General features: G+C 36.9%; 1 long non-coding RNA gene across 7 annotated transcripts in view; it reads right to left on the bottom strand.

Moving 5' to 3' along the window:
- Positions 1-255: 255 nt before the first annotated feature.
- LOC105465074 (uncharacterized) overlaps positions 256-10,823 on the bottom strand; it is a 234,945-nt gene continuing 224,377 nt past the window's right edge. For all 7 annotated transcript variants that reach the window (XR_011611745.1, XR_011611740.1, XR_011611741.1 and 4 more), the window contains 2 exons: positions 6,714-6,803; positions 256-360 (listed from right to left, as the gene is read on the bottom strand). This is a non-coding gene — a long non-coding RNA (uncharacterized lncRNA). The remainder of the gene's footprint in view (positions 361-6,713; positions 6,804-10,823) is intronic.

Here is a 10,823-nt window from a genome sequence, read left to right as displayed (position 1 = left end):
TTATTTTCTAAATTTTCATATATCTTTTATTATAATTTGAGATAATCCTATAATCTATCATATACTTAGAAAAGTAATCAGAATACTTGAACAAATCGAGTGACTATTAAAATGGTGAGACTAATTATTAATGAGATACCAAACATCAACCAGTAAAAATCACCTTACTAACCTCTAGAAGGGAAGTTAAACATCCAGAAATACATAACTAAATTAAGACAAAAAATAAAAGGAAGTAACAACACTAAGAAAGAAATTTAGAAACAGTTGTATTTCACTTGCTTTTGTTTCTTTCTTTCTGCATTCTTTGAAATTATAGTCAATCCTGATGTACCAGTGTAGGCATCAGCAAACTTTTTTCTGTAAAGGAACAGATAGTAAATATTTTAGGCTTTGAGGACTATATGATCTCTGTCTTAACCTTAAAATTTGCATTAAAATTCAAAAACAGCCATAAGCAATATGGTAATGAATGGGCCTGGCTATGTTCCAATAAAACTTTACAAAAAGGTCATATCTCAGATTTGACCAACAGCCTATATTTTGCTGACCACAGTAATAAAGAATTGTTATTCATGTACATAATCATATCTTGCATATTTTGATAAGCCACCTATGGCCAAATGTAGAATGGCAGAATCTTTGAGTGTAAGCAATGCTTAAACTGAAGCTTTAATTGTATTACTGAAGAAAAAAAGTAATATATAATTATATAGATAAAATATGCAATTTGGGGGTAGTTAATATGTGTGTACATTTAACAACACTTTTGTGCTACCCTTGAAAATGTTATTAATCTGATAGTGAATCTTTAAGTTAAATGAATTATGTGATGAAGTATAGTATGATTATCCTATACAGATAATATTCAGAGAAACATACTTTGGGGATGCAATCTAGCAAGAGGAGGCAGAAAGCTAAATTTATAAATGCCTTAATTCATTTGTGAGGATAACTTCATCTCCCCCATAATCTCTTTCCGGGCAAATGAAAGACTTCTAGGTGAAAAATATCTTTGCTGGCAGAGATCTTCCTTCAGTGTGCAGGTTCCTAAACAAAATTATGGTTTTGTACAAATATAAAAAGTTTATTGTGTTCTTCTTTATAGAGACCAAATGCTTATGTGTCCATAGAAGGGAAATGTGACAGAAGATTTTGAACATATGTGGTAATCTAATTTAGCTGTCTATGTTATCAGAATCAATTGCTGTAGCTGAATAAATTGGGCAGTGCAACATATGAGATATATCTGTTACAATGCAGAAATGATCAAATTAGCCATGTGTTATTTTTAGAATCTTGTATAATTATGCAGAGCTTCTCCCTGACATAACTTTGATTTGGAGATAGCGTAAGTGATAAAGAATGACAAGAAGTGAATTATATTTTAATTATTTATTTTATTTATTCTACACTAATAATACTAACAGCTATAAAGACAGCTGAGATGGCTTGGGAAATATAAGGTGAATGCAAAAATTCATGAAATACTTGTTTCAATGTTAAGCACTTCCTAGTAAAATAGAGCATACAGATGCTTATATCCCAGGAGCCCTCCCAAAAGAAATGCTTGTGTTCGTACAGGAGACAGAAAGACAGATATATGTAGTATCACTGTTCGTGTTAACAAAAGATCAGTAACTAAATAGACATAAATAGTAGATAAGATCATTAAATAATATACTCATAAAAGCAAATAGTCTACTTCAGGAAAAACAATACAAAACTGCAACTACTTGCATGAATATAAATTTAAAATATAATGGTAAGCTAAAGATGTCACTCATGTAAGGATACTTTTATAATTTCATTTATTTAAATTTTACGAGAAGGTTAAATTCAAGAATATATTGTTTATAGCTGCATATATAGATGGAAAATGAGAAAGTAAAGCAAGGAAATAATTGACAGTGAAGTTAGGCTACTGTTTAACACAGAGTGATATAGGTAAAGGGACGAGATTGGAAAGAATAATACAGGAAGTGTCTAAGAAAAAAAATGTTCTATATTTTTACTTGTCTAAGGGGCACAAGGGTGTTTTAAAAATTATTTATATAGTATTTACATATTTTAATGGATATTTTAGAATTAAGAATAAAAATAGTTTTTGATACTCTAAGCTGTTAATATATTAGAGGTAACTATTTTTCTATAATGTAACTTTAAAGAATTCCTGTTATATGAGTCCTGTTTTCAACAATTACTTGCTCCACCTACATGCATACACAAAGACAAAAAAATCTGTATTTTATTCCTTATTTCTAAATGTAATTTTCAATAATTAACAATGTATATAAATTTTACTCTGTCACAAGACTCAATGTAAGCAATCAATTTACCTAATCAATTAAAATCGCATTTTCTCTAGCTAAAGTCATTTGTTCCCCTATATGAGCCCAAGGGAATAAGAATAATAAATTTTGTGCTATAAAAGCAGTGAGGGAGGCATAATATGTGTAAAATTTATGGAACCTGGCTTAGAAACTTTGTGTTATGCTTGAGGGAAGCTTGAATTGACACAGAAAAATTAGAGTAGCCACACCAAAGAAAGAATATCACAAATCTCAAGAGGCTAAATCCCCTGAGAAGCAAGATCAAAAGGAGATAAGACTCTATTCACTCACTCAAAAGCACATATTATATATCTAGTACATTGCAGGAAATATGCTACTTTTAGTGCAAATATATGTGAGGAAAGATATACTTCTCAGAAAGAAGAATGAGAATAAATGACTATTTTCTTCACCCAAAATTAACCATAAAGAAATTACATGAAGAAATATAGAATTCAGAAAGCAACATCTTCACTGACAAAAAATTTTCTATGGAAAGTAAGCTTGTTTGAACTGGAGGTTAAATATTCTGGTCTGGTGCAGTGCTGCTGGGTAAGGGGTGTGACCATTAATTGCAGGAGAACTGTTTAGGATCAATTATTTTTCCTCCCCAGTATGCTGTGGAACATTTTCCCTTTCAATGTTACTGCAGGAACCTGTTTAATTGCAAAAATTTTTGGAAAAAACCATTCTAGAATAAAGACTTTGGGTGAATAATTAGTACTGAATATCCCTTATCCTGTTCTAAACCACCACTGCTGGTAGATTTAAACCCAAGAATAATTCCTTTACCCTGATGCTGATCTCTCTAATTGTTTGAAGGTGGGAAGGAGAGAGAAGGGATATTGGAAGAAGAAACCTCAGCACATATAGATCGAAAGCTAAAAATAAGCATAATAAATAAGAATAATTATTATGATAAGAAAATAGAAAATTATCGAAATATAAAACAATGGTCAAGTAGAAATATTGTAATGCAAAATGTAATATTAGGAATAATAAAGTAGATACAGTGAATATAGAGGCATGTGCAACTGAATTAGTAGTAAAAGATAAGATCGAGGAACTGTTCTAGAAGAAAACATGGAAGTAAAAATAGTGACTATCTAAAAGATGATAATATTCCCAGAAAGAAATTTTATTTAAAAATTCACAGGAAGAAATATTTTAATAAATGCAAGGTAAATTTTCTGGAGATAAAAAATAGGAAAGCACTTAAAGAGCTCATAAAATGTCGAAAGAGAGCAAAAGATCATTATAAAAGAGAAACACATAAAAAATACAGAACTGTAAAGTACAGTATCTTAAATAAAATGACCAGTATGGATAAAACAATGAGTCAATAAACTTAAAGGTAGATAAATAGAAATTATATAATTTGCACAAAAAGTGTGAAAAGGTTGAAAAAGTAAACAGAACTTCTGAGATGCGTCAGCCATTATCAATTTGTAAAACATAACTATAATTGAATCTATAAAGAAAGAGAAGAGATAATGAGCTTAAAGGATTTTTTAAAAGGATTTTTTAAAGTGTATAGGCCAGGCGCTATGGCTCACTACTGTAATCCCAGCACTTTAGGAGGCCAAGGCTGGCGAATCACCTGAGGTCAGGAGTTGGAGACCAGCCTGACCAACATGGAGAAAACCCCGTCTCTACTAAAAATACAAAATAAACGGCGTGGTGGCACATGCCTATAATCCCAGCTACTTGAGAGGCTGAGGCAGGAGACTCATTTGAACCCAGGAGGCGAAGTTTGCAGTAAGCCCAGATCATGCCATTGCATTCCAGCCTGGGCAACAATAGCAAAACTCCATCTCAAAAAAAAAAAAAAAGTAAAGTAAAAAGAAAAAGAAACAGTGTTTAAAACTTTCCTAAGTTTGTTAAAAAGCAAAGGCAACATAAAAATCTGAGTACTCAGCAAATCTTAAGCAGAATAAGATAAGAATAAAATAACACCTCAACATACCATAAAACACAGAGAGATAAAAACAGAGAGAGAAATGGGTGTCTTGAAAACCTGTCTTTTGAAAATAATGGAGGAAGGAAGACAATGTAATAGTATCTTTAAAAAGATGAAAGACGGAGGTAGAGCAAAATGGCTGAATAGAAACCTCCAGCAATCATCCTTGCTGCAAGAACACCAAATTGAGCCACTATCCACACAAAAACACATCTTCATAAGAATCGATGATCAGATGAGTAATCACAGTACCTGTCTTTAAAATCATATTAAGGAAAAACGTATTGAAGAGGGTAGAAGAAACAGTCTTGAATCATTGACACCATACTTGCATGTTCTGTTGGTGACTGCATGGCACAGAGAGAGACTGTGCACTTGGGAGAGAAAGAGCACAGTGACTGTAGGACTTTGCATTGGAACTCAGTGTGGTTCTGTCATAGTGGAAAGCAACAGAGGGCAAAACTCAGCCACTGCCCACAGAGGGAGGAGCTCTTAGAACAGCCCTTGCCACTCACAACTTAGTGAGTCACCAGCTGGAGTGGTCAAAGCAGTGCTTGCATTGCTCCTCCCCCAACATCAGGCAGTGCAGCTCACAGCTCTGGGAGAGACCCTTTCCCTCTGTCTGAGGAGAGGAGAATGAAAAGTAAAGAATAATTTGTCTCACAATTCAAATAGCAACTCAGCCACAACAGTATAGGGCACCAGGCAGCATCCTAAAGTCTCTAATCTAGGCCCTAGCTCCCAGGCAATATTTGTGGAGAACCCCCTGTCTTGAGGAAAGAACACAGTCCTGGTGATGGCAGCGGTGGTCCATCTGGAGTGGCCACTGCCCTTGAGGCTAGCTGCAGTGGGGAAGGCACAGCCAGAACTGCATGCTCCATGGTGTCAGTGGGAACCAGGAATGGGAAGAAGCCTTGCTCCTTCCAAGTTGGAGGGGCAAGAGCTCCTCCCTCCCAGGCACAGCCATAGCCACCCAGCCACATCTGCAAACCTCGGCATCTCTACATTCTTGGGGGCCCGGAAAGCCAGCCCTGGCTCAGAAGTGCTTGCTCCCACTGCAAGGCCTCTCCCTGCTCCCAGCCTCTGCTCAGATTTCAGAGTGAAGTTGTGGCTGTACTCAGGCACTGTCATGACCTGGCTGGGTGTGCATGTGTTCGAGGCAGTGCTGACATGCCAGCTCCCTGCCACCTCGGCTGCCTCTAGACTTTGGGCACCAAAAAGCATGGGAGGGAGGCTGAAGAGAGGCTAAGGGTGACTCGGCACAGACCTACAGGCACCCATCGGCGTGAACAGCCTGGGTGCCATGGGCACTGTGGATGGCAGGCTAATGGTGGCAGGAGGCAGACAGGTTCCTGGGCAGAAAGGGGCAGGTCCCCAGCAAAACCCCATCTTAAGGCCAGGGATGGCCTTAGACCTGGAGGCTGGACCGCCAGTTCCGCTGAGCAGAGTGAGAACTTATGGTGCTTCTTCTGGGCCCACTCACAGCCACCCATAAACCAATCAGCACACACTTTCTCCCCTCTGAAGCCCACAAAAACCCCAAACTGCGCCAGACTCAGGTAGATGACCCGATGACCTGCCTGCAGAGAGGAGCTACCCACTGTGTGTCTCCTCTCTGCTGAGAGCTGGACTCTGGTCAGGACACCTGCCTGTGGAGAGGAGCTACCCACTGTAGGTCTCCTCTGAGCTGTTTTGTCACTCAGTAAAGCTCCTCTTCACCTTGCTCACCCTCCACTTGTCCGTGTACCTCATTTTCTTGGATGTGGGACAAGAACTTGGGACCCACTGAATGGCAGTGTTGAAAGAGCAGTAATACACAGGACTGAAACATGCCCCTTGCTCACCATGTTGCGGGCAACAAGGAGAGAGGAAAGAAGGAGAGATGAGAGAAGGCGCGAAGAGCTGGAGCTCCCCAAGCCAGAGCTGTGTCACCCTCTTTGAGGCTCTGTGGTTCCCGGCATCTCCAAGCCTCTGGTCCAGGCACCACCACATTCCCCAGTGCCAGCTGTAGAAGTTGCTTGTGGTACTGCTGGTCCAGCTGCAGTCTAACAGGAAGCCGGTGCCCATGCTGGAAACTGGAACTGCCCGCCTCACCACAGCCAGCGTGCCTGGCTGTGCACAGTTGCCAGACCGCACACTCACTCACTCATACACAGCTTACCACTCTGTGGTTGGCTCGCCCTTGGCAGGCATAGGATCCAGGCCAGTGGCATGAGCTGAGTGCTGCCTTCTTGACCAAGTAGGTGGAACAAGCCAGAGAGCCTGAGCAAAACTCAGGCAAAGGTACCACTGGCCCAGAGGTTTTTTCGGCCAGAAAAGCAACACCCAAGGATCCTGTGACCTTGGCAGGACACATTGCCTGCTGACTAAAAAGCCCTTGGATCATGAATAATCAGTAGTAGTAGCCAGGTAGTACTCACGGTGGGCCTTGGGTGAGAATCAGAGCAGTGCTGGCTCCAGGTGCGACTCAGCACATTCTTAGCTGTGGTGCCTATGGGGAGAGACTCCTTCTATTGAGAAAAGGAGAAGGAAGAGTAAATGAGGACCTTGTCATGCACCCTGGGTACAACTCAGCCAAAATGAGGTAGATCACCAAGTGGATTCCCGGGGTCGCCTATTCCAGGCCTTGACTCCTGTATGGCATTTCTACACCTAACCTGGACAACAGGAGAGCCCACTGGCCTGGAGGGAGTGATTCTGGACTGACAGCTATAACCGCAAGCTGACTTAGGAGCCCTTGGGTCTTAAATAAACATTGGTGCTCTGATGTTCAAAACAGTGACTCTGGAGGTAACTCAATAAAATTAAAGACAGCATAAACAAGAAATACAGAATCCTATTGGATAAATGTAACAAAGAGATTGAGATAATGAAAAAGAAGCAGAAATTCTGGAGATTAAAAATGCACATGACATATTGAAATATGCATCAGAGTCTTTTAGCAAGAGAATTGATCAAGCAGAAGAAAGAATTAGTGAGTTTGAAGACAAGCTATTTGAAAACACACAGACAGAGGAGGCAAAAGACAAAAGAATAAAAAAAATGAAGGATGCCTTCAAGTTCTGGAAAATAGCCACAAAATGGCAAATCTAAGAATGTTAAAAAGGAGTTATAAAAAGAGACAGTGATAGAAAAATAATTCAAATAGATAATAATAGAGAATTCCCAAAACCTAGAGAAATATATCAATATTCAAGTACAAGAAGGTTGTAGAAGGATAAGCAAATATAATACAAAGACGACTACCTGAAGGCATGTAATAATCAGACTCCCAAATGTCAAGGAGAAAGAAAGGATTCTAAAAGTAACAAGAGAAAAACAAAACAAAACAATAACATAAAATGAAGCTTCAATATAACTGGCAGCAGACTTCATGGTGAAAACCTTACAGGCCAGCAGAGAGTGGTATGACATATTTAAAGTGCTAAAGGAGGAAATCTTTTATCTAGCATAGAATATTCACCAAAATTGTCCTTCAAACATGAAAGAGAAATACTTTCTGAGATGAACAAATGCTAAGGGATTTCAAAAACACTAGACCTGTTGTACAAATCAAATCATAGTTATACATTATATCAACAGAGTGAATGATAAAAACCATATGATCATTTCAATTAGTGCTGAAATAGCATGGGTAAAAATTCAACATTTCTTCTTAATAAAAACCCTAAAATACTGGGTATGGGAGGAAGATACCGCAACACAAAGTGGGCCACATATAACAGACTCACAGCTAGTATCACACTAAATGGGGCAACAATGAAAGCCTTTTCTGTAAGGTCTGGAACAAAACAAGAATGCCCACTTTCACCATTGTTATTTAACATAGTACTGGAACTCTTCTCTAGAGCAATCACATGAGAAAGAAATAAAGGGCATCCAAACTGGAAAGGAAGAAGTCAAATTATTTTTTTGTTTGCAGATGATAGGATACTATATTTGGAAAACCTAAAGACTCCACCAAAAGAACTGTCAGTAATGATTTTAAAAATTCAGTAAAGTTGTAGGATACAAAATCAACATACAAAAATCAGAAGTATTTCTGTATGCCAACAGTGAACGATCTGAAAAAATAATCAATACAGTAATCCGCTTTACAATAGCTACAAATAAAATTAAGTACCTAGGAATTAACCAAAGTAGGGCAAGATCTCTATAATGAAAACTATAAAACATTGGTGCAAGAAATTGAAAAGAACACAAAACATAATGAAATGATATTTCATGCTGATGGATTGGAAAAATAAAAATTGGGCAGTATTTTCCACACTACCCAAAGCATTCTACAGAGTCAACTTAATCCCTATCAAAATACCAATGATATTCTTCACAGAAATAGAATAATCTTAAAATTTATGTGGAATCACAATAGACCCAAAATAGCCAAAGTTATCATTAAAAAAAAGAACAAACTGGAAGAATCACATTATCTGATTTAAAATTATATCACAGAGGTATAGTAACCAAAACAACATGGTACTGGAATAAAAAGTTACATAGACCAATAGAACACTATTGAGAATAGAGAAGTAATACACTTCTCAGTAACGCAAGAGTCGAAGGAAAATTTGAGAAAGTGTTTAAAATAGGAAATGCTTTATACTAAATTAGAATGAAAATACAACATATCAAAATTTAGTCTATGAACTAAAGCAACACTTATAAGGGAATGTTTTCAAGAAGTTACAAAAAGATAAGTAAATGAAGCAAATAAATAGTAGGAAGAAGGACATGATAAAATGAAAACAGAAAAGGAGAAAATTAAAACAAAAAAACAAAGGCTTGACTAAGCCAAAAGTTCCTGGAAAGATTAATACAATTGTCAAAATGCTACAAATATTAATCACCAATGTCAGGAAGAAAATAAAAGACATCCCTACAGAAACCACAAACAATAAAATTAAAATAAGTAAATATTATTAATTCCTTTCCTAGATTAAACTAGCTGAAATTGACAAATCATTATAAAATATACTTAATAAAACTGAAAGAATAAATGAAAATATGAATAAATCTATTAAATAATGGAACTCATCAAAAACCTTCTATCAAAGAAAACTCCAGTTTCATATAGTCTCATTGGTGAATTTTTTCTACTATTTAGGGAATAAGTAATTCCAGTCATACATAACTCTTTCAGAAAATAGTAGAACACACAGTTCAACTTGCTTCATAAGATCAGCGTAACCATGGTACCTACTGAACAAAGGCTTTATAGTAAACTAAAATGAGAGAATAACATTTCTCATGGACATAGGCACAGACATTTTCAATAAAATCAGCAAATTGGATGCACAAAAATATAAATAATAAAGAAGGTATGGTTTATCTTGATAATACAAAATGTTTTAACAATCCAAACTCAGTCATGCACTTCATCTCATTAACAGAGTAAAAAAGAATGATCATTTTCATCAATATGTTGAGTAAAAGCATTTGGGAAAATCTAACAGCCTTTCGTGATAAAAATTTCAACAAAATAGGAATGGAAATAACATTCTTTAATATGATAAAGGACATCTGTAAAAAATCCACAGTCATTGCTTTTTTTCTTAAAATTGGAGAAAGGAAGTATAGACAGACTACATTTGTTTGTTTGTTTGTTTAGTTTTTGGGACAGAGTTTTGCTCTTGTTGCCCAGGCTGGAGTGCAATGGCGCGATCTCGGCTCACTGCAACCTCCACCTCCTGGGTTCAAGCGATTCTCCTGCCTCAGCCTCCCAGTTAGCTGGGATTACAGGCATGTGCCACCATGCCCAGTAAAATTTTTTTGTATTTTTAATAGAGATGGGGTTTCTCCATACTACATTTATTTCATATTGTACTGGAGGTTGTTTTGTCAGCATAACGATATGAAAAAGAAATGAAAGATACAGACTGAAATGAAAAATGTAATACTGCCTTTATTCACAGATGATCAGACATGATTGTGCAAAATAAAAACCCTAAAAATGTATAAGACAAATTTTGTATCTAATAAATAACTTCAGCAAAGTCATGAGACACTAGGACATTAAAAAAATAAATTGTATTTCTATATAATACTAGTATATAGTACTAGTCTATTGAATCGTGTAATCACAAATTTGTACCATCTGAGATCTCAGACTGTGACCTATTTGGAAATTTGTTCCTTGCAGTTAATTGAGTTACTGTGTTAGGGTGGGCTCTAAATTCAGTGACTAATTTACTCATAAGGAAAGGAGAGATCACAGATACACAGGTGACTCATCCATAATTATGCCCAAAACTTCATGCATTTCAACTGAATGGTGTTACTTATTTCTTAATCATTTATTTCCAATTTGTAGTGCTCTTCACATGGTTCCTTATTATGTCCGTTTACCACACACCCACTTAGCTACATGGCATATTGGACTCCACCTGTGTTGTGTTGTAGCTTCCTCTACTTCTTCCCTCCCCAGCAATTTTGGCTGATTAGTAGTTCCAGTTAGTTCACAGTAATTGCCTTTCTCTAGATCACTTACAAAGATTAAAGTCAGCAGAAATCCAAGGACTAATCTCAGCAGG

Source organism: Macaca nemestrina, chromosome 13, assembly GCF_043159975.1.
Source record: "Macaca nemestrina isolate mMacNem1 chromosome 13, mMacNem.hap1, whole genome shotgun sequence".
Classification (NCBI taxonomy): Eukaryota; Metazoa; Chordata; class Mammalia; order Primates; family Cercopithecidae; genus Macaca; species Macaca nemestrina.
Note: the sequence above shows the minus strand (reverse complement) of the source record. Positions and strands in the feature narration are given on the sequence as shown.